The sequence below is a fragment of the Triticum dicoccoides genome, chromosome 3A (genome assembly GCF_002162155.2).
Source record: "Triticum dicoccoides isolate Atlit2015 ecotype Zavitan chromosome 3A, WEW_v2.0, whole genome shotgun sequence".
Lineage (NCBI taxonomy): Eukaryota > Viridiplantae > Streptophyta > Magnoliopsida > Poales > Poaceae > Triticum > Triticum dicoccoides.
The window spans coordinates 473,148,122-473,173,723 of record NC_041384.1 but is presented as its reverse complement, the minus strand read 5'-3'; positions in this window follow the sequence as shown (position 1 = coordinate 473,173,723).

Here is a 25,602-nt window from a genome sequence, read left to right as displayed (position 1 = left end):
AGAGCATTGCAGTCACCCAGAACTCCTTCAGATTCACAGTGGAACACTGGACCGAGGGTCTAGTGAACACTGCCGCCGTCATCAACGAGGAGTTGGCGCAGCTGGGGATGGAGGACTTTGGGTATCCTTCCGATGAGAGCCTTCAACCCAGCGCCAAGCTCAGTCTATTCTTCCAGGGCGTGGCGACGGCACTCCAGCGGCTCCGGGAGAGGATCCCAAAGCAGCTGGCCGACGAGTCGCGCAAAATCTGCGCTGGGGTTCTCCAGAAGGTGCTGATGAAGGTGTCCTTCCGCAACCCAGGCCTCAGCTTCACCAACGTCCTCCGATCCTTGCCGCCTGACGCCGATCTGGACGCACTCAAGGCCCTTGTCGCACCCATTGTGGACAAGGTGAGCAAGATCAAGCGAGTCGAGGGCGGGCGCGTAGATTAGGCCGCCCATTTCTTCTTTTCCCTTGTCGCTGCTAGTCATGTCATGAAAACAGTCTATTAGAGCCGCGACAAGTTATCTTTGTAATATAACTTTATTTCTGTTATCAATTGCAATGTTATTTCCTCTACTAGATTCCTCCCTTTGTATGTTTTCACCCTACGCTTCTAGGCAACTTGTAGGCGCAGGCGCCCGAGCCGCGAGCGCTGAGTGCGGAACTTCAGCAGCCTGCTGGCGGCGCTGCTTCCGACAAGAAACCTTGTCGTGACTAGATGCAGCACGCTTAAGCTGTTGAGCGAACTCGAAACAAAGTAAGGGCGCAAATAGCCACGAGTTGGTTCCTCCGCGCATAGGTTTTCCATACAAAGCAGGGTCGTTCGAGGAAGATAACTCAAAAAATTAAAAAAGTCATTGCTCAAACTTTGGCAACTTAGCTTTTCTGTTATTTGCTTCCCGGTAAGGCAGGTCCTTGTTTGAACGACGCCTGGCCCATACCACAATATTCTTCTTCCCCCCGGCAAACTTGTGTGTGAGAGGACCTTCTTTTCCTTTAAAAGAAAAAGAAAGAAGAGAAAATAATAATATGGAGCACTTTGGCTCGTTACTGCTTACCGGATGTAAGTGCTTCACAAAGTGTCAGATAATCACATGCAAGAAAGGAACTAACGCATGAAATGGACAAGCTGTGCGGGGCACATGGGTTTTTACTTATGCACAGGTTCTGCGCCCGGCTTTGTACAAAGGATTACATGCAACAGCGGCAAGACTTGTACAAAAGGTGGTTGCCGGAACGGGTTCCGGCAACCGCGCCTTATGGGAAAAACTTATGAAGATGTTCTATGTTCCAGGAGCTGCTCATTGGAATGCCATCTTCGGTCTCAAGGCGGACAGCGCCAGGCCTTGTGACTCGTCTCACCCGGTAAGGGCCTTCCCACTTCGACGTCAACTTGTTGGAATTCTTGGCGGACTGAACGCGCCGAAGAACAAGGTCGCCTTCCTTGAAGCTTCTGGCTTTAACTTTGCGGCTATGATAGCGGTGCAAAGCTTGCTGGTATCGAGCAGCTCGTACAGCAGCCTAAAGACAATCTTCCTCAAGGAGCAGCGCGTCATTTTGCCGCAGCTGTTCTTGCTCAAGCTCATCATAAGCGAGCACTCGAGGTGATCCGTATACGAGTTCCGTGGGGAGAACTGCCTCTGCTCCATAGACTAGAGCGAAAGGTGTCTGGCCAGTGGCTCGATTTGGCGTCGTTCGGATCGACCAAAGAACCATCGGCAGCTCCTCGATCCAGTTCCTTCCGCACCTATGCAGCCTGTCGAAAGTTCTAGTCTTGAGCCCGTGCAGCACTTCAGCATTTGCCCTCTCTGCTTGACCGTTGCTTCTCGGATGAGCAACAGAAGCGAAGCAGACTTTGGCGCCAAGGTCTTGGACGTACTGCATGAAGGTGCGGCTCGTGAATTGCGTGCCATTGTCGGTGATGATCCTGTTAGGGATCCTGAAACGGCAAACAATTGACCTGAAGAACTTGACTGCTGACTGTGCTGTCACCTTCCTCACTGGCTGCACTTCTGGCCACTTTGTGAACTTGTCGATTGCGACGTACAAGTACTCAAAGCCCCCTACAGCTCAGGGGAAGGGACCGATGATATCGAGCCCCCAGACCGGAAATGGCCAGGATAAAGGGATCGTCTGGAGAGCTTGAGCTGGCTGGTGTATCTGTTTGGAGTGGAACTGGCACGCTTCACACTTGGTTACTTGTGCAGTTGCATCCTGGAGGGCTGTCGGCCAAAAGAAACCTTGCCGGAAAGCTTTGCCGGCAAGTGCTCTTGCGCCGATGTGGTGGCCACATATGCCTCCATGTATCTCCGCCAACAGCTTTTGTCAATCTTCCCGGCGAATACACTTCAATTTCACACCGTTGAGTCTTCTTCTGTACAGTATGCTATCGACAAACTGGTACATACTTGACTGCCGGGATACTCTTTCCGCTTCTTCTTGCTCTTCCGGAAGTTCTCCTATCTGAAGGAAACGGACAATCTGCTGTGCCCATGCTGGAGCCTGTGGCTCGACAATAAGGACTAAAGGCACATCTTCTGCTGCGGGAACATCTGCTTCTACGGCAGGGACTTGCGGCCCTGCCGGAGCTTGATGTTCCCCGGCAAGCTTGCCGGAGCAAAACTTGTCGGGAGCGTCTGCTTCAACGGAACAAACCATAAGGCTTGCCGGAGCAGACTGCCCCTCAGCATTTGTGGTGTTGATCTTGGGGACTTTCTTGGCGGTGGCTTCGGGGAGCTCTGCCGGAAAGTAGTCACCAGAAACCAACTTCCTCTTTTTGCTTTGTCCAGTTGATGGTGTTACGGATGGTTGAGTCAACGTAAGCACAAAGATCCCTGGTTCCACAGGTAACTTTAGTGCGGCGCACTTTGACAGGCTGTCAGCAATATCATTCTGAGCTCTTGGGATATGCTCCATTTGTAGGCCGTCAAAGTGCTCTTCTAGCTTCCTCACTTCATCGACATACGCTTCCATCAACGGACTCTGGTAGTTCTTGTTCACTTGTCGGACGACAAGCTGTGAGTCACCCCTGACAATGAGCTTCTTAATTCCAAGGTCTGCTGCGATTCTGAGACCGGCAAGCAATCCTTCATACTCTGCAGTATTGTTGGTTGCTTGCTCTTTGGGAAAGTGCATCTGGACTACGTACTTGAGGTGCTCTCCGGTGGGTGCGACAAGCAGCACACCTGCACCGGCGCCTTGCAGCGAGAAGGCTCCATCGAAGTACATCAGCCACTCTTTGCTTGCCTCTTTGACGGGGATGCTCGTTTCTGGAATTTCTTCATCTGGGGTTGGCATCCACTCTACTATGAACTCTGCCAATGCTCTGCTTTGGATAGTTGAGGTGCTCTCAAACTTGAGGCCAAAGCTTGACAGTTCCAGCGCCCACTCGACAATCCTGCCTGTTGCTTCTGGATTTTGCAGTATCCTCTTCAGCGGAAAACGAGTGACGACTGTGATCTCACGTGCTTGGAAGTAATGGCGCAGCTTTCTCGAGGCCATAAGGAGGCCGAAAAGCAACTTCTGCACACCAGAGTACCTTGATCTAGCTCCCTGCAGAAGAGAACTGACAAAGTAAACTGGGCGCTGCACCATTCTCCTTGGCATCTCATCATGTTTCTGCGCAAACCCATGTTTATCGGGACCAGAGCTTGTCGACGAAGCCCCCTGCTCGTCGCTGGATGGATCTGCTGTGGTTGCTGGCTCATCATCTGCCTCCCTCTCCGCCACTAACGCAGCACTAACCACTTGATTGGTTGCTGCTATATACAGCAGCAACTTCTCTTGCGGCTTAGGTGCGACAAGCGTTGGAGTGGAGGACAGGTATCTCTTCAAGTCCTGCAGCGCAGCCTCCGCTTCCGGAGTCCATTTCATTGGACCTACCTTTTTCAAAGTTTTGAAAAATGGCAGGGCGCGCTCAGCAGATCTAGAGATAAACCTGCTGAGAGCAGCCACGCAACCGGCAAACCTTCGTACATCCTTGACGCGCTTTGGTGCTTCGATCTGCTCGATGGCTTTGATCTTGTCGGGATTGGCTTCAATTCCCCGCTGAGACACGAAGAACCCGAGAAGCTTGCCGGAAGGGACTCCAAACACGCACTTCTCGGGGTTAAGCTTGAGGTTGATCTTGCGCAGGTTTGCAAATGTCTCATCTAAATCTTGAATCAAGGTCGCTTTGTCCTTGCTCTTGACCACTATGTCATCCATGTAAGCTTCCACATTTCTGTGTATCTGTGGCTCAAAAGCATGGTGAACTACCCTTGCAAATGTTGAACCAGCATTCTTCAAACCGAAAGGCATCCGTACAAAGCAGTATGTGCCACACGGGGTGATAAATGCGGTTTTCTCTTCATCTTCTTCTGCCATGAAGATCTGATGGTATCCTGAGTATGCATCAAGAAATGAAAGCAAATCACATCCGGCTGTGGAGTCAACAATATGGTCAATACGTGGCAAGGGAAATGGGTCTTTGGGACAAGCTTTATTAACATCAGTGAAGTCAATACAAAGTCTCCATTTCCCGTTAGCCTTGCGCACAACAACAAGATTGGCCAACCACGTGGGATGGAGTACTCCTCTGACAAGGCCTGCTGCTTCCAACTTCTTGATTTCTTCTGCGATAAATTCTTGGCGCTCAACTGCCTGCTTCCTGACTCTCTGCTTGACAGGCCGCGCATGAGGACAGACGGCAAGGTGGTGCTCAATCACTTTCCTGGGAACACCGGGGATATCGGACGGTTGCCACGCAAACACGTCGACATTCGCCCGCAGGAAAGCAACGAGCGCGCTTTCCTATTTGGGGTCAAGAGTGGCGCTGATGGTGAAGGTACCACCAGTGCCTTCCTCCTTAGCGGACACCTTCTTAGTCGCAGGTGGAGCTGCCATCGCCTTCTTGCACTTGCCGGTGGAGCTCGATGGTGCGTCCTCGACGGTAGCGCAGCACTCCGAAGAGGTGCGCTTGCCGGAGTGGGCATCAGAGCTCTTGCCGGACTTGATCTTCTGGATTGTTGGTGAAACCAACATCGGCAAGCACCCGACCGCAGTTATGCGATCCGGGTGGTCCTCAATATCAAAGATGATAGGCGTGCGGGACCATTTCAGAGGCTTGCGTGACTCGACGGGCGGTACTGCTGCATTAACTTCCCGCATCCACTGCTTGAGCTGGCGGTGCGAGGCATGTAGAGAAGCACCACCATCAACGCACAGGACCTCTGTAGCTTTCTGGAACTCCTGCTCATCAGTCTCCTCATCATCCATATCTTCATCGTCGCCGTCATCTTCATCCTTGTCGCGGCCGCGAGGAGGTCTGTCACCTTGCCACTGCTTGGCCTTGCCGCGGCGTCCTCCTCGGCCGGGGCGTTTCTTGCCGGATCCACCAGCTCCTTCCTGGGCTTTCTCCTTGTAGCGCCACTCGTATTCAGCTTTCTGTTGCTCAACAAGCTGCTCGACCCTCTTGCAGTTCTGAAGATCATGGCCCTTGGTGCGGTGAATCTTACAATACTGCTTGTTGGTGCCATCCTGCTTGTCGGCGACCGCCACCTCCGCGGCAACCTCCTTGCCGGAGTCACCAGTTTTGGCTTCCTTGGCGTCGCCACCGTTGCCGGACTGCTCAACAACTAGCACTTCTTTGCCTTTCCTCCTTCTGTTGTTCCACCGCCGATTTTTCCTTGTCGGGGCGGCATCTTCGCTGTCAGATCCTCCCGCTCCTATATTTTCTCCGGGGAGTCTCCTCCCTTCCTCAGCACGCGCGCACTTGTCGGCCAGTGCATATAACTCACTGACGTCCCTGATCTTGCATATCGCCATTTCCTCCCGCATCCTGCGGTTCCGCACGTTCTGATGGAACGCGCTGATCACCGCGGCAGGCTGGACGTCTGGGATGTTGTGCTGCATGCTACTGAATCTCTGAATGTACTTGCGCAGGGGCTCTCCTTCCTTCTGGGCGAGCAAATGAAGATCACTCTCCTGGCCATGAGGCTTGTGTCCGCCGGTAAAGGCGCCGACAAACTGATGGCGCAGATCATCCCAAGAGGATATGGAGTTGTCCGGCAAGTGCATGAGCCAGGACCTGACATTGGGCTTGAGCACCAGCGGGAAGTAGTTGGCAAGGATCTTGTCATCTCGTCCCCCGGCAGCTTGCACCGCAATGGTGTAGATGCTGAGGAACTCTGACGGATGCGTCTTGCCGTCGTACTTCTCCGGTACGTCTGGCTTGAAGTTCTTTGTACTGGGCCACTGGACTTGCCGCAGCTCACGAGTGAACGCAGGACAACCTACCGCATACGGCAGATCACCTGGTTCCCCTGGCGCATGCATGTCAACAGAGGGTCCAGCGCGCTTGTCGGATTGACGTCGCGCTTCTCTTTGGCGCTTTCGAGCGTCTTCTTGTTGTCGATCATGAAGAACTTGGCGCTGATCACGACGAGCTCGTGGATCCGATGATGCAGTGGAGTCGCTGTCGAGGTGGATCTGACGAGTCGGTGATCTTGGCCTTCGGGGCGGTGATTGCATGGTAGTTGCACCTCCGCCCGTTTCGTCGCCACCGGCTCGCGTCCGGCGGTCCTGCCGCGGCGGTGACGTGCTCGGCCGCCGTGGAGTGTCACCGTTGGCGTAGCCGATGAGACTCTGAATGGTGGCTCTCCATTCGTCAATCTTGTCTGACGTTGGAGGGTAATCTAGGAGAAGTTGAGCTTGCGCCAAAGCTTCTGCTGGAGTGGTGGGTGGCAGTGGCGGACGGCGCGAGGAGCGGGACGTGCTCGAACTTCTAACTATGTTAGAAGGAGCAGTATCCCGTCCAGGCGACCGTGCCCCGCTCGTGCCAGCATGCTGGCGTGCATGCTGATCTTGAGCGCCCCGAGAGCCACCAGCTTGGTCTTGGGCTATCATGCGTATGGCATTGCTAGCGCCATGACGCTGTTGATCTTGCGCCTCCTGAGAGTGGCGTGGAACATGTACAGTCGCCGAAGTTTGTGCAGCCTTGTTCTTTGACCTGGCGGCATCATGAGCTTCCTCGTCGACGTCCTTTCTTCCACCGGCGTCCATCCCACCACTCGTTTGCTCCAACGGTGGCGGAAGTGACGTGGATGGAGCGGCTGCCGCCAAAGTCTTCTTCTTCAGTGGCATGTTGATGAAGGGAATGAAGATCTAGCTCGTGTGAACACCGGATCAGGTTCACACAATCTCGACGCCCCCTACCTGGCACGCCAGAGATGTCGGGGAAACTGATCCTCGAACACCTATGGGGCCGGCGGACCGGGCCCCTTTCGGTTCGGTGGAGGGCGGAGATCGCACGAAGAGCAGATCGAGGCGAGGCACACGAGCAGTTTACCCAGCTTCGGAGCTCTCTGGAGAGATAACACTCCTACTGCTGCTTGTCTGGTTGTATTATCTGATGTTCTTGCTCTCCAAAGCGAGAGTGTGATGTTGTCTGGGCTACGGATGGATCGAAGCAAACTACCTAAGGCCCCGAACCTATGAGTCAAACCCCCTCTACGTTGCGCATGGGCCTCCTTTTATACGCTAAAGGGGTCACCGACAGGTGGCAACGCAGAGGAGGGTAAAAACGTAAAAAGCGAGGTAGTTGATACAGTTGCTTGCACAGTGCACCCTACCTAATCCTGACGGCAGGGGACAAGGGCATTAAATGCCCGTCTGAGTCGCCCGAACAGTGCAGAAAAGGACCGTTAGGGGCGCCACCGTTCGCCACGATGGCAATCTTGTCAGCTTTGCATGCCACTGCGCACCGCTGGCTGCACAGCCTCCCGCCACGTACGCCTGGAGAGGCCCCCAGAGCGACACGTTGGTGGATGCGCTGGAGCGTGGGCGCAGAGTGGCCGCCTGCCGCGGCAAGCGCCTTGCCGCTGTTGTTATCTTGTCGGGTCCGGAAGCTTGTCGCTCACCGGGCTTCGAGGTACCTTGGTTTGTCTTCCCGGCAAGCTCCTCTTGCCGGGGCCTTGTTGCCTTGCCGGAGCGCATGGCGCGTCGCGGCAAGTTCATTGGAGCGCCCTGGTTGGCCTTTCCGGCAAGCTCCTCTTGTCGGGGTCTTGTCTCCTTAGCTTAAATACTTTGTTCTTGGATGGCTCCAAGGGAACCTTGGGGGAATCTTGGCGATCACCCGGCAAGCCTTTGCCGCGGGGTGCTGCAACTGCCCGTGCACAAGTTCGGGGTACTAGGGTACCCCTATTCTAGTACACCGACAAGTGGAATCCGCAAGGTGCAATTTTAAAGAACAATCATCAAAATCATGGAAACCTAGCAAATCACACAAAGTTTTTGGAATCGTGGAAACACTAGCACACAAATCACACAAAGCATAGCACTCATGATCTTTAATTTTAATTTTTATTGTATATTCCCACTCACCATAAAGTTTTCTAGGGATAGAAACTTCCAACTCAAGTTTTTCTTCATAAGATTGCATCAAAGCATCAACGATATGTTTAGTAAAAGCTTTATTTTGTCTATAAGCATGAGGAGAATTTAGCACGGATTGCAACAAGGAAATACAATCTATCAAAGAGAAATTATCATAATTAAATTCCTTGAAATCCAAAATAGTTGGTTCATTGATATTTAAAGTTTTGACCTCTTCAATCCCACTTTTACCAATTTTTGCATCAAGATCTAAAAACTCCAAATTTATGGAACGCCTTCTAGGAAAAGGTGGCTCATCTTTAGTCCCATCATTATTAAGATTCATATTGAAAAACAAAGATTTAATAGGAGACACATCAATAACTTTTAGATCTTCATCTTTATTTTCATAAAAACTAGAAGAACACACTTTCACAAAGCAATCTTTCTTAGCACGCATCCTAGCGGTTCTTTCTTTGCACTCATCAATGGAAATTCTCATGGCTTTGAGAGACTAATTGATATCATGCTTAGGTGGAATAGATCTAAGTTTCAAAGAATCAACATCAAGAGAAATTCTATCAACGTTCCTACCAATTCATCAACCTTAAGCAATTTTTCTTCAAGCAAGGCATTGAAATTGTTTTGCGAATTCATAAACTTCTTAACACTACTCTCAAATTAAGAGGGCATCTTATTAAAATTTCCATAAGAATTGCTGTAGGAATTACAATAATTATTAGCGGAATTACTAGGAAACGTCCTAGAATTAAAATTACATCTATATGCGTTGTTACCAAAATTGTTCCTACCAACAAAATTCACAGACATAGATTCATTATTATTCTCAATAAAAGTAGACAAAGGCATATCATTAGGATCAGTAGGAGCACTCTTATTAGCAAACAATTTCGTAAGTTCATCCATCTTTCCACTCAAAACATTAATCTCTTCAATTGCATGCACTGTTTTATTAGTAGATCTTTCGGTGTGCCATTGAGAATAATTAACCACAATATTATATAGGAGTTTGGTGGATTCTCCTAAAGTGATTTCCATAAAAGTGCCTCCCGCGGCTGAATCTAAAAGATTTCTAGAAACAAAATTCAATCCGGCATAAAGTTTTGTATAACCACCCAAAGATTCAAACCATGTGTAGGGCAATTATGTATCATTAATTTCATCCTCTCCCGAGATTGTGCAACATGTTCATGATCAAGTTGCTTAAAATTCATAATATCGTTTCTAAGAGATATGATCTTAGCAGGAGGAAAATACTTAGAGATAAAAGCATCTTTGCACTTATTCCATGAATCAATACTATTTTTAGGCAAAGACAAAAACCAAGCTTTAGCACAATCTCTAAGCAAAAATGGAAATAGCTTCAATTTAACAATATCATTGTCCACATCTTTCTTATTTTGCATATCACACAAATTAACAAAGCTATTTAGATGGGTAGCGGCATCTTCACTAGGAAGGCCGCCGAATTGATCTTTCATGACAAGATTCAACAAAGCAGCATTAATTTCACAAGATTCAGCATCGGTAAGAGGAGCAATCGGAGTGCTAAGAAAATCATTGTTGTTGGTATTGGTAAAGTCACACAATTTAGTATTATCTTGAGCCACCATGACAAGCGAGCAATCCAACACACAAGCAAACAAGAAACAGACAAAAGGGCAAATAGAAAAAGAGAAGGGGAACAGAAAAAGAGGGCGAATAAAACGGAAAGGGTGAAGTGGGGGAGAGGAAAACGAGAGGCAAATGGCAAATAATGTAATGCGAGGGATAAGAGTTTGTGATCGGTACTTGGTATGTCTTGACTTGTGCGTAGACTCCCCAGCAACGGTGCCAGAAATGGTTTGTTGTCGGGAGTCAAATCTTAACTTGACTTGGCGCGAATCTCCCAGGCAACGGTGCCAGAAATCCTTCTTGCTACCTCTTGAGCACTGCGTTGGTTTTCCCTTGAAGAGGACAGGGTGATGCAGTAAAGTAGCGTAAGTATTTCCCTCAGTTTTTTAGAACCAAGGTATCAATTCAGTAGGAGATCACGCTCGAGTCCCACGCACCTACACAAACAAATAAGAACCTCGCAACCAACGCGATAAAGGGGTTGTCAATCCCTTCACGGTCACTTACGAGAGTGAGATCAGATAGATATGATAAGATAATATTTTTGGTATTTTTATGATAAAGAGAAATAAAGATGCAAAGTAAAATAAATGGCAATACAAATAACTAAGTGTTGGAAGATCAATATGATGGAAGATAGACCCGGGGGCCATAGGTTTCACTAGTGGCTTCTCTCAAGAGTATAAGTATTACGGTGGGTAAACAAATTACTGTCGAGCAATTGATAGAATTGAGCATAGTTATGAGAATATCTAGGTATGATCATGTATATAGGCATCACGTTTGTGACAAGTAGACCGAAACGATTCTGCATCTACTACTATTACTCCACACATCGACCGCTATCTAGCATGCATCTAGAGTATTAAGTTCATAAGAACAGAGTAATGCTTTAAGTAAGATGGCATGACGTAGAGGGATAAAATCATGCAATATGATATAAACCCCATCTTTTTATCCTCGATGGCTGCCATACATTACGTGTCATTTCCCTTTCTGTCACTGGGATCGAGCACCGCAAGATTGAACCCAAAGCTAAGCACTTCTCCCATTGCAAGGAAGATCAATCTAGTAGGCCAAACCAAATTGATAATTCGAAGAGTCATGCAAAGATAAACCAATCATACAAAAAAGAAATCAGAGGAGATTCAAATATTGTTCATAGATAAACTTGATCATAAACCCACAATTCATCGGATCTCGACAAACACACCGCAAAAGAAGATTACATTGAATGGATCTCCAAGAAAATCGAGGAGAACTTTGTATTGAGATCTAAAGAGAGAGAATAAGCCATCTAGCTAATAACTATGGACCCGAAGGTCTGAAGTAAACTACTCACACATCACCGGAGAGGCCATGGAGTTGATGTAGAGGCCCTTCGTGATCAATGCCCCCTTCGGCGGAGCTCTGAGAAAGGCCCCAAGATGGGATCTCTCGGGTACAGAAGGTTGCGGCGGTGGAATTAGGTTTTCGTGGTGCTCCTGGATGTTTGGGGGGTACGTGGATATATATAGGAGGAAGAAGTAGGTCGGTGGAGCAACGAGGGGCCCACGAGGGTGGAGGGCGCGCCCCCTGCCTCATGGCCTCCTCGGTCGTTTCTTGACGCCCACTCCAAGTCTCCTGGATCACGTTTGTTGAGAAAATCACGTTCTCGAAGGTTTCATTCCGTTTGGACTCCATTTGATATTCCTTTTCTGCGAAACCCTAAAATAGGCAAGAAAACAACAATTTGGGTCGGGCCTCCGGTTAATAGGTTAGTCTCAAAAATGATATAAAAGTGTAAAATAAAGCCCATTGACATCCAAAATAGATAATATAACAGCATGGAGCAATGAAAAATTATAGATACGTCGGAGACGCATCACCCGACTTATGGTTCCTTTTCAACGGACGCCGGGTTGTTGGGTGGAGGAATTACCAACTACAAGAAATATGTCAACTTGCGACCATCACTATTGGTCACTGAAAGGTCATTGTTTTTCATTTGTGACCTTTTTGTGACCAAAAACAGAAGGTCAAAAGCTGGCGGTTGTAAACTGAAATTAACGACCTTCTCTGTGAGAAGGTCGTGGAATTCCACGACCAAAACAAAAGGTCATTGATTTTATGACCTTTTGTTTTGGCCGCTAGCTCTCTGCCCAGGCCACGTCGGATCCGACGTGGCAATCTGATGTGGCAAAATTGCGACCAATTGAAAAGGTCGTTGATCAGATTCAGCCCTGTCTGATTAGGTGTTTTACATGGGCCGAGCCCTTTAATTTAGCATTTCCATATTTTTTTCCTGTCAATTTTTGGTCGACTTCATGGGCTAAGCCCAACAATTCAACCTTCTTATTTCATGGGTCGTGGCCTTTTTGTACCAACAGTTTTAGTTTTCTTTTTTATAAAATGGGTCCACTAGTCAAATAGGTCCCACTTGTCAGGTTCTGATAAGTGGGTCCCAGCTATTAGGCCTACATTCTTCGCATTTCAATTTAACAATAAGAAAATAACCAATAGTTAAATTGGCAAGCAAAAAACACACATGATACTTCAAATAACAATAGCCAGATTTGTACAGGTTCTACAAATGACACATACTACAAGCTATTACATATACAGTACTTTACAAGTTCTAAAAGTTACATGTAATACAAGCTTAGTTGATACAAGCTCTAAAGTATGGGAATCACTGGTCTACAAGTGTTTTCTTCTTCTACATGTAGCTCCTTCAATAGTCAGTACTGGGCCTTCCACGGACGCCCTGTTACATGAATCAGCTGATAAGAATTCAAAAAACTGGAGCCAATATATTATGAACATTCCATTCAAAAAAGGAGTAAAGGACATTCTTTGTTTCATCACGTTACAAAGGAGAAGCACAAACCACAACTTTACTCCACACACACACACACATATAGACATGAATATTAAGCTCAGTTCCAGCAACTATATCATGGTTTAACAGAGGATGTAATGAATGGTAGTTCAATTCCACAGCCGATCTCAGCATCATCAAACCACCATGCTTATGATCATAATCTAAGCATATCATCAAACAAAACCTACACAGATAAAGATCACAGCACATCAAGCCACAGGCGCACCAGCGCTGGCATGAGATTCAACGCAACAGCGATGGGGCTACCACAACAGCAACAAAAACCTACACAGCAACCAACTGTTTACTGATAATGAAAACCAGCGGCCTACTCACACACTTTGCGCCTTGACCAACTGACAAAGCATCTTCAGATTTGTCAATCAGTTTGCCAATAAATTCAGTTGATTACATGTCTGAATACTTCAAACCACTGATTTTGTACCAAATTCAAAGAACACACACATTTTGTAAGCCAAAAAAGCTACATCCAGGGGCTTAATGCTACATCCACAGCAGTCTGACTTCTCAAATGGCAGATTCACCTTCCGAACCATGTAGGAGAAAAACATTGAGACCATGGAATCAACAGGTAATCGTACCTTGAGCAGCAGAGCATGCGCCTCAGACGATCATGGGAGCACGATCCCGCCGCATTGCCTTGCTGCTGGCCTCATCGGGCGCTTCACCATTGGCCAGAGGAGGAGTAGCCAGAGAGTCCAAGACTGTAAATGCCAAAGAGAGCAGCGAGTAAAATGAACTGGATTTTTCTGCCGCTAAATGAATGCTATATACCTATGCTGCTGCTAAATGGTGCTTGTGCATAACTGAATTTTGCTGCTTGCACTGAACGTTGACAAACAACTATTGCAATAAACTTTGCTGCTACTAGTATGTGATTTTCAAATGAGCTTACGTAAAAACACAACTTGCGCATGTCCAACTGGAAAGGACACGGCAGATACAGCTATGTGAGCCTGCCTAATAGGTAGGTCAGGCAACTTGATTCAGTGAACTGTGAACGATCTAAGACGGGCAATAAGAATGGAAAGCAAACATTGAACCCCACGTTGATCTAAAACTTTGGGATTCAAGCAAGAAGTCACAAACGTGCAACCAAAGTGCTCATGTCAACATTATTATTCAAGGTAACAGACCATTAGGAACAATGCTCAATGATTTGTATTTGGCATAGACATGATCCAGTTATCATGATACAATGACCATCCTGTAAAATGAAAGGCATGTGCTGCTCATTACAATTATTTTAAGCTGAGTGTTTCTTTCTTCTCTTTGATTTATGCAAGCGGAGATGTAGCAGGCAGGGAGGCAGGGAGCTATCACATATGCATGTATGTATGAAGCAGAACATGAAAAGAGCAACATCTAATTAACTTGATTGCCTTGCAGATGACACACAAGATGAAGAGCACTTGGACAGAAGCTACTATACTTGAACAGCAATAATATTCTTACTGACACACAAGTTGACAGAATGTACTCAATATATTCTAATAAAAAGGATTGGGAGCAGAGGGAGAGGGAGGTGGAGATGGACGTGTTATCTGCTGCTGCGGTGGTGCCTCTTGGTGGTCGTTCTTGAGCTCCTCCTCCTGATGCTGCTCACTAACCTACAGGACAAACAAGACCATGGGTGAGCTACAGCACAGGCACGTACAAGAAGTGAAGGTAAGGAGAAGAACCTGGAAGAAGAGAGATGTTTTGTCCTCCTTCGTCTGTGCCCGTCCTCCTCCTCCTCCGTGTCTATGTCGAACAAACTCCATTCGTCGCTTGCGAGCACCATGCGCCTTGGTTGTCCATGAAGCCCTTGTCCTCTTCTGCACAGATGAATCCCAAAGCATCAGTACAACTACACTGGCACATAGTACAGACATGGTATCACATACATTCTCTAATTGACTAGCACCCAAATATATATACATGCACCAGTTGAGAAAAATCATGACTTGGACAGTGTATTAAAGAAAAATCAGTGTTCCATGCACACCAAATAATTCAGAAAACTAACTACACTACTACAGTTCTGAACAGCTATCGGTGCATCAACAAAATATGGAACTACAAGCACTGCATGACAACCAAAGTATATATATATATATATATATATATATATATATATATATATATATATATATATATATATATATATATATATATAGCACTCAACAATGAACAGTCATCATAGAGAACAAGATACCAAGAGATGAATGATGGCACTCAAATTCTAATCTCACATAGGAAAAGATTAGCATTGCTGCAACTCCGGCAAGACACCCAACATGCATGTGCCTTACAAGTGGCAGCAGCTTTACTGACAAGTATGAAATTGATACCTAGCTGCAAGCATTGCTCCTCCCTGCCCAATTGAATTAACTTTTAAATAGATAGCAGTGTTTATTTATTTTCACATGATTGTGGAGATATAAATTTAGGAAAATGATAGAATTACATGTGAAAGCTAACAACTTATCCTTTGCAGCAATGCTTAAGATCCTGAATTTAGGATACGGTGCATGACATATTATCAAAGTTTTGAATAGCATGTTGTCTCGACACTATAGCAGCACTATACTAATTGGAGTGGCACCACCAAGAGGATGTCGATCGCCCACGAGAGGGCGCTACAGCCCAGGGCGACATGTGGGAGCTAGAGATGTCGATGGAGTACCTGGTCAGCCTCTGGTACCTGGCCACAGTTCACAAACTTGGTGTGAGCATTTTGATGACATTAACATGCAGTACAAGCAAAGATGGCATGACTGAACCTTGCATAGTAAAAACTTGCAAGTAAATAAGAACAACAACGCTGAGAAGATAAAATAGTGCATTATCTTGGAGTGTCACCAGCAGCAAGATAGCACTACTCTTCTAGTACTCTAGCAAGAAAAATAAAGTATATAATACACAGGCAAGGCAGACTTGGTGCTAATAGAATACAGGAGCAGGGAGTAACACATCCCAAATTTTGATGTGGAATTGCTTTTTACCAAGACAAACAGAATTACAGGTATATTTTGATGTGGAAAGTAGCACCCGAACAGGTCTATTACTCCTGTACTGGTACTCCTGTACAAATCCAGAAGTGAAATTCAATTACTCTAGCAGTATTAATCCAATAGTGAAATTCAATTACTCCTAGTGGATCAGGTAGCCATACAAATCCAGAAATTAAATTGGACTGGTTGTGCAATCTGCAAGTTAAATCTGCGTCGTCCTAGTGTAAAATCTGCAACATAGATAGATCCTTTGCAGTGGATCATTAAGTTCTTTAATTAGTTTAAGTGGCTTTTAAATAGTGTGGGTCAGCAGTAGTGGATCAGGAACTTGTGCCTTGGTCTCTTTAGTTGAAGTGTTAAATCTGCACATTCATAATCATAGTAGAAAAAATTCAGAAACAAGCAACTAAATGAGATGAGATGAAATGGAAGCAGAGCAAAACTAGAGGTAGAGGAACATATTTTCGACACTCGTAGAGCTATGTAAGCTAGTGTTATAGGGCAGCCAAACCTATACCCTAGTGTTGTAGAGGAACCAAAGCAGCAAAGGAACAAAACTTTAGTGCTGAATTTAACCTAATTTTCAGTAAACTGAATCCACATTAATAATGTACTCCAAGTCCTTGATATTGTGTCAAGTTCAAATTAATTAGGAGTAAAAGTGTGTGTGTTGCTATGATAGTGCTGATTGTGCTGAAGTATGTTAAAAAAATTAGATGTTCAGGGACAACACTAATTACAGGCTTCTGCTTGTTTAAAGTGTTACAAGATATGCTAGAGCACGCTTTTGACAGCTAGAGCACAAACCTAGGAAAGAAGGACATCATAAGTGGGAAGCTTCAGATCATCCTTTGTGTTTCCAATCTCAGTTAGAAGGCTGACTTAAGGAGAACCTGAACCTAAAGCCATGGTGAAATGTTCACCTGAAACTAATTTTACTTCAGCAGTTCAGCTAACATATTTTTCTTCAACATACTGTAGTATACCTTCAAAGAGAACACATGCTTCTCTAGATTCTAATTTTCCTTAACCACCTTATGGTACTTCTCCTAATAAATCAAATGTAAATGAAATTAGTTCACTAAAACAAGCATAGGAGTGGCTTAGATACAAAATTTACATAGCAGTATACCACAACTCTCTCTTAGTTTTCATCTCTGAACTAGATTCTCTTCTGATGGACTTAACTGAAATGCAATGGAACTTTGCTGGGAATTCATAGTGCTTATTTTTAGTTGAAAAGATTTACACTGTTAGTTGACAAGATTTACATTGAATCTTGCTCAAACTAAACTTATAGAGCAATTAATACAGATGAGATTGTCAAAACTAGATTTTTGAGAAATCAAGCTCATTAGACTAGATTTTCTCAAAACTGACTGAATGTAGCTCATCAGTATTCACTCATTCCTTACATAGCGAAGGTACAAATGGTGGCAGAGCAAGATGTGGAAGAGTAACGGTGACAGTGATAGTTAGGGGGGCGCCGAAGGAGGGGGAGCGGACCTTGGGGATGGCGTGCTTGGTGGCGGGGTCCCAAAGCAGGCGAAGGAACATGTCGGAGCTGGTTTGGACGATCCCGCGCGGCAGGCCCTCGGCGCCGGTCCTCCGGTTCCAGTTCCAGCGGGCCGTCGCCTTCCCATTGTCGCCGTCCCCCCTCCCGCTGCTGCTGCGTGGCTGTGGCCGTGGCATAGTCGGACCTACCAAGATCCACCTGACGGAGGAACAGAGAGCGGGGCTCCAGTGTCAGTCAGTCCTTCGTTTAGGGCAGGGGAGCTAAAATGGAAAGGGAAGGTGGTGAGGGGGCCTTCCTTGCCTTGAGGTGGTGGTGGTGGATCTGGAGCGAGGTGATGACGATGAGGGCCATCAAGGCGCGGGGTGGCCAAGGAGGCGCGCGGCCCTGGACCATGCGTACAACACGACCAGGAGGAGGAGCACGTCGGCGGCCAGCGACACGGCCGTGTATCCGGAGGCGCCGTGGAATAGGATCCAGGAAGCGACGGCGGTCACTAGGAGTAGGGCGGTCAGGTCGGCCCGGCCTCGGCGCCACAGCACCACGTCTACGGTGAGGGTCGTCGACGGGAGGGTGGGTTTGGGGGCGGCGGCAGATCGAGATCTGAGGGAGGGAGAGGGTGGCGGTTGTGGGTGCGTAGGAGAGAAGGGGACGAGAGGACGAGTGGTGCAGATTGTGTTAGGGCTAGCTAGTTGGGTGAGATGGTGACGGGGTCAAGTCTGCCGTTGGATCCGGGACGATCGGATGGTTCAGATCGCGCACGGTAGGGTGATCCGGGAGAGACGTTCTGATTGCTTGGAGACTACAAGTGTAATTTAAAATATAGTCTCTAAGCGCTAAAAACAAAAGGGTTTATGAAGCAACTACCAACGATATTTTGTAAAATGGAACCACCAAAATTTTCACTCAAGTTATACCATATTTTATAGATGATAACCAACTTATACCAAATCAGGAGGAACCGAGTAAATTTGAAGTACAACAACTTCATAGTTTGCTCATTGTTTTTTCCAAAAATCATTTTTAGGTACACATGTATATATTTCATCACAAAACACTATGAGTTTTGTAAGATTCCACCCGCAGCTACGAACGGTTATGCCCATGGTTTTAACCACGTTTTGAAATTGGCATAAAGAATTAAAGAAATCAAACAATGTTGCAATTCCAAACAATGGTGCATAAGGGTGCATCTTGGAATTCCAAACAATGTTGCCTAAGGAATTTATCATTTTCTTTGCACGAAAAGATCATTTTCCATTTTTTGAGTGCCCAAAATGTGCTTTTTTGTGAAGGACCTACCAAATATTTGTTGCAAAATTGTATCAAATCAATTTTCTAAAATAATAGGACATATTTAATGCACAATTGACCAAATGGTAGGGTGTCAAAAGTTTTGATCCACCTCTTGTGAAAAAGACAAATTTCTGCCGGTTCAGCAGGAAGCGGGCCAAATTTGAACTACATCTGCCTCATAGTTTGCTCTTTATTTTTTTTCCAAAAATCATTTCTAGGTACATAACTATCTATTTAATCATAGAAAAATCAAAAGTTTTCCAAGATTCAACAACTAGCCAGGAACGGTCAAGCCCGCAGTTTTGACCGCATTTTGAAACGGGCATAAAAATTCAAAAAAAGTCAAAAAAAATTGGAAAAACCTTTGCATTGTGTCATTATATGTGACCAAGTTACTAGGAAAAATAATAAACTTGTAATACGAAAATTATTTTTAAAAAGTGTTCTCAGACATGAGCTATCATGCGTGAAGATTCATGGCTTTCAAGCCAAATGATCAATCTTATGGCCACATTCATGGCCTAGTTTGTTCAAATGATCTCATATTGTGCACAAGGGTGCATCTTGGAATGACAAACAATGTTGCCTAAGGAAGTTATCATTTTCTTTGCACGAAAAAATCATTTTCCATTTTTTGAGTGCCCAAAATGAACTTTTTGTGAAAGACTTGCCAAATATTTGTTGCAAAATTGTACCAAATCAATTTTCTAAAATACCAGGACGTATTTAGTGCAAAATTGACCAAATGGTTGGGTGTCAAAAGTTTTGATCCACCTCTTGTGAAAAAGATAAATTTCGATCGATTAGTAGGAAGCGGGTCAAATTTGAACTATAGCTGCCTCATAGTTTGCTCTTTATTTTTTCCAAAAATCATTTCTAGATACATAAGTATCTATTTAATCAGAGAAATATCAAAAGTTTTCCAAGCTCAACCACTATCTAGGAACAGTCAAGCCCGCCGTTTTGACCGCATTTTGAAACGGGCGTAAAAAATTCAAAAAATTGGAAAACCTTCGCATTGTGTCATTATATGTGACCAAGTTACCAGTAAAAATAATAAACTTGTAATACAAAAATTATTTAAAAAAAATGTTCTCAGAAATGAGCTATCATGCGTGAAGATTCATGGCTTTCAAGCCAAACGATCAATCTTATGGCCACATTCATGGCATAGTTTGTTCAAATGATCTCATATTGTGCACTAGGGTGCATCTTGGGATTCCAAACAATGTTTCCTAAGGGAGTTTTCATTTTCTTTGTATGGAAAATTCATTTTCCATTTTTTGAGTGCCTGAAATGAGTTTTTTTGTGAAGGACCTACCATATATTTGTTGCAAAAGTGGACCTAATCAATTTTATAAAATACTAGGCCATATTTAATGCATAATTTACAAAATGGTTGAGTTTCAAAAGTTTTAATCCACCTCTGGTGAAAAAGACAAATTTTCGCTAATTCAGTAGGAAGCGAGTCAAATTTGAACTGCAGCTACCTTATTGTTTGCTCTTTATTTTTCCCAAAAATCAATTCTAGTTACATAAGTATCTATTTAAGAATAAATACATGGTTTGGTGGCGATACGTCAAGTTTTGGATGGTGGTCCAAGGCCCTCCAAAGCGCGTAAACTCGCATGCCCGCCGCGTGGTCACCGTGTGACCTTGGTGTTGACATGCGTTATGGGAGGCCTAGGCATGTGTAGTAGGTTGGGCACTCCCCAGGTAGGTTCTAGGAAGAAAGTTATAACAGAAGAATCTCACAAGGAGACCGACCTATGCTCAAAGATGAATTAGCAGCCAAGTGTTTGATTAGCGGTACGGGAAATGCACGTGGCCAATGGGCGTGAGTTTTGGTTGAGGATGATCGTCTACTAAGAGGAATGTCTTCAAAAAATTTCATCTCAAAAGGAGGATCCTAGGTGGTACTTGGTTTGCAAAGTACCACACTGGACAAAACTATGAATGTTGAAACTCGGCTTAAAATAATGAATGGATTGAGCTGAAATTTGGTGAAGGATGATTATTTGGGCATAGGAAAGCACTGTAGAAAATTGATACCATTTGGACATGCCAAAGTGGTACTTCCTTCACAATGCTCCTCTCTGGACAGAAACTTGGGAAAATTAGCAAGAGAAAATGGATGAATGAAATGAGCTCAAATTTGGTGTAGGTCAGGCGCTTGTAAACTTTCAGATCATTTGGGTAAGCCTAGCTAGTACTTACTTCACAAAGCTTCTCTCGAGGTAGAAACTTTGGAAATTTCCTGAGAAAGATTTACCAGGAAAATGGAGTTGAATATTATCATGTGGCGATGATTTGGGTATGGAAGAGTGCCCAAAAAGTTTTAGGCTAATAGGAGGGGTCTAGATAACCCTTGCTTTGCAACGTGCCAATCTGGCCATAAAATATAAATTGAACCTGGGCTCACATAGATGATTTAAATGAGATGCAATTTGAAGCAGGGTGATAATTTGGGCATATGAAGGAACTGTATAAATTTCATGTCATTTGGATATATAAAAAAGGTACTTCCTTCACAATGCTTCTAGATGGACAAAAACTTTGGAAATTTGCCGAGGAAGATTTGCTAGGAAAATGGAGCTAAATTTTGTCATGAGGCAATGATTTGGATAGGAAAAAGTGCCCAAAAATTTCAAGGGCAATCAAGAATATATAAATAGCACTTCCTTCATAAAGTGTTATTGTGAACAGAATAGGAAAATGAATATTGTTGAATTATTTTTGAACTAGGCAAGGAGGGATTTTACATATTTGATGAAGATATGACCCGAAGAGTTTATGAGATTTGTTTGGGAATTTTGGGAATGACAAAAATATAGGTTGCTTCACAACCTAGGGCAAAAATTGACACATGGACATGACACATAGGAGACTGATGAGGTGGCGCCAAGTCATACCAATCCACCACAATTTACAAGGTTATGACCATCTATATTGGTCATGATCAGCTAGAAATAAGGCAACGGACTAGTGTTGTCTACTTTATGACCATTTCGTGTGAGGAAATTACGACCTTTCTGACCAAAATGGTCGATATAGTTTAGGGTTTGGAGCCCCCCGAACAACGTTTGACCAATTGGCCTCAAATGGTCATAGATCTATGACCAATTCTTCCAGGGTCACTGAAAGAATGTCACTAGTTGACATATTTCTAGTAGTGACCCTCCGTGATATGGAGCATCAATACTACCCCTAACAGGTCGATAGGTTATACGCCTTTCTTCATGGTTTACGGAGCAGAGGCAGTATTTCCTAGTGACATCCGTCATGACTCACCCCGCGTGGTGGCTTACGTTGAAGCTGATAACGAACAAGCCCTTCAAGATGCACTTGACCTGTTAGATGAATACCGTGACTTAGCAGCAGCTCGTTCGGCGATTTACCAACAGGACCTGCATCGTTATCACAGCCGCCGAGTTAAGTCCAGAACCTTTCAAGAAGGTAACTTAGTGCTCCGGCTCATCCAGGATCAAACTGATGCACACAAGTTATCCTCGCCTTGGTAAGGACCATTTGTGGTCAGCGGGAATTTAAACAACGGGTCATACTACCTCATCGATGTTCAAGAGCACAAAGACTCACGTAAGACAGAGGAAGAGACCCACCGGCCGTGGAATATCTCTCATCTTCGGCCTTACTATACTTGAGCCACCGACTCTCATGATGTACATACTTTGACATTGTATATATTATGATAAGTAATAAAGCATGACCTCTGTCCTTTTCATCCTCAATAATCACATGTCTTCATCATAATAATTTCAAAATGACCAATGGGGGGCTGATTGTGTTCAAATCTAGCTTAACCCTTTGGTCCGGCACATGCACTACACCACGCACCAGAATTCCCTACTGACATTTGTTGGGAAAAGGTCACTATTGCCGACCCACAGTCAGCCATGAAAATTTCTAATGGACTATGGGTTAGGAAAACTCTGTACGGTGACCTGCGGTCGGTCGGGAATGCTACCACGTGTACCGTCCAAGTGTCGGTTGGGAATTCTTTTTTGGCCCATGGACCATCGGTCGGTAAATAACCCCGACCAACAGTCCGATGCTGTCGGTGTTCTAGGAACGGGGGTCCCCAGACTTGCCTGCCTGCGGCCTGCGGCGTGGCTCAAAAGGGGGCCCAGCACGGCCCATCTTCATCAACACAAGGCTCAAGACCCTCGCGAGGGGCCAAGCCTCGCGGGGCGGACGACGCGGACCATCCTCCGGCATGGCCTCGTCAGGCTGGCTCACGAGGAGGTGGAGAGATCAAGGCGGGGTACCTCGCGAGGTTCCCGTGACGCAAGCCATGACGACTCAGGGCGCCAGGCGGGTGCCAGCCCGCACAGCATCCTCCTTTCCTCTTTGGTGCAAAGGGGGCAAGCGCAGCCGCGGAGTACCGAGGCATCAGGCAAAGGCTGCCATTTTGGTGCAACGAGACCAAGACCAGGAGGACTACGAGATGGAGGTCACCGTGGAGCCCAAGACGATGTCATCACCAGAGCTTTGCGCAGGCGAAGACTGCTTTTGTCAGGATAATTGATACTTGCTGTCCCCCTTCAAATTAGCCCGCCATTGTTGGCTCCCTTCCCCAGGGTAGGGCAGATCTAGAACCAGCTACCCAAACAGCAAGGCCGGCAAGTAAGAGTAAGGCAGTGAGTGAGAGAGAGAGAGAAAGAGAAAGGTGGTTGAACTCCTCCCAGTAGTTCATCGCCCCATCCAAGAACAGACCCTCGCGAGGCTGTTCTTCTTTGTATTGCTCATCATCATCAGCCCCGAGAGGCAATCCACCCACCACACACTGGAGTAGGGTATTACACCACAACGGTGGCCCGAACCAGTATAAACCTTGTGTCTCTTGTGCAGTTCTTTCAGTAGTCTAGATCTTTGCGAGACGGAGAGGTAGAAGGCGTAATCTCCGCGTGCACCCCAGTGTTCGAACCTTAAGGGTCTGCCGGAACCCGAAATCCGACATTTGGCGCGCCAGGTAGGGGTGCGCCGGAATTCGTCTTCCACCGCTCCGTGCCCCGTCGCGTCATCATCACCATGCCCGGCGACCATGAGGGCAACCCTAACCCATGGGCTGCGTGGCCCGCCCACGCGGAACCGCTTGCCTCGGGCGACCCCGTGCCCCAGGCAGCTCGCGGTCCGTAGGGCGCTGTGGGCCGCGGGCGACGCGGACAGACTTCGATAACCCTTACACCGCGGCAGGCACGATCGGCAGCAAGGGCCTCCAATCACGCCGCGACCACGACACCGTACACCCACCGGGAGCAGGCGAACTCGAGGGCCGCGCTCACGGTGGCCCGAGAGCTGCTGCAGTGCAGACTGCTGGAGGGCGGCCATGATGTGCTGCTAGAGCGAGTGGCGGAGCTCCTGGGCTTCGCCGCCTTGGGGGCTCACCCCTTCTCCACCCAGCTCCCATCTCAAGCCCAGGGCGACCCGCGCGGGGGCTCCGCGCGCGCCCGTGGGCTCCAAGGCTGCTCCGACGCCAGCGAAGCTGTCAGCACCGGACCGGCGGCGACGCTGCCCCCGCCCCCGGCCTGCGGAGAAGAAGGACTCAACGCGACCCGTGGCCCTAGTGCGCGGCCGCGCTGCCACCCCGCAGTGGGCGTGACAGGCGGGACCGCGTGGCATGCGGGGCATTACGGCGCGACATTCGGGATGACAGCGCCGGAAGAATACGTGCCCCCCATGATGGACCAAGGACACCCCCACGAGAACGGACAAGGCTCGCTCCTCAGCCCAAGCTGGGGGGACGAGGCACTAGAAGCCGAGCCTTTCCAGGAGCCCCGGAACGGTCCCACTGGCCATGCTGGAGGCAACGATTATCGGGCACCGCTAATTCTTCAGGAGCAGGTATACGCTAACCATGGATCGCAGGAGGTGCAGGTCGCCGCAGCAAGCAGCTGCCCCGCTCCCACAGTCTCCTACCCCTCGGGAGGAGGGCGCAGGGGGCTGCAGGAGAGGGGCCGAGATCCGACATCACCACCGCGGCGTTCGGAGCAAGGTGTTCTCAGGAGGCAGGCCCTTTGCTGGGGAGGTGCCTCAGGGCCTGCCCCTGGCGGAGGACCCGTGGTCGTCGGGGGAACCGCTGGCGACCGCTCTACCCCATCGGGCGGCGTCCTGGTTTTCGGTCGTTGCTGATGGCACTAGAGTGTGGCGCAAGGCGGGTCCTTCATCTGGCGATATGAAGCAAGGCCAGTACATGTGAAGAAGGCCCAGTGCCTGTGAAGCTCGCTGCCCCGTGACACTCTCACGTAATAATGAGTGGGGTTGTACACGCCCCGGAGTCTCAGGGGTGCCGGCCTCAGGCCCTGGGGCTCCCTCCCACGCCCAGTGGCAGCACTTAGCTCCGCGCTGGTGAGAAGACGTCCAAGACTAGACTAGGTGCCGGACGCGGCCTTTTGTTTGCTTTTGTTGCCTTTCCCTTTGGCTGTATCTTTCCCCCGCTGGATTTAATTTGGATTCGAATTTGAGATTTGCGTGTGTTTGGGGAAGGGGTGCTTATTCTTGTTCGAGCCATTTCTCGCATTCTGGTTACCGCTTCGCCACAACTGCCTCCCCTCATGAGCCCCTCGCGAGTCGGGTCAGGCCTGGCTCGTGCGCAACCCAAACTGCCGCTGTTGCTCCCTCTCGGGAGGATTTTCGGGTGCCTGCAGAGGTTGTCCTGATTGGAAAAGGCCCAGAGCCTGTGAAGCAAGGCAAACGCCTGTGAACCTATTGCGTTTTGGAAAAGGCCCAGAGCCTGTGAAGCAAGGCAAACGCCTGTGAAGCTATTGCGTTTTGGAAAAGGCCCACAGCCTGTGAAGCAAGGCAAACGCCTGTGAAACTATTGCGTTTTGGAAAAGGCCCAGAGCCTGTGAAGCAAGGCAAACGCCTGTGAAGCTATTGTGTTTTGGAAAAGGCCCAGAGCCTGTGAAGCAAGGCAAATGCCTGTG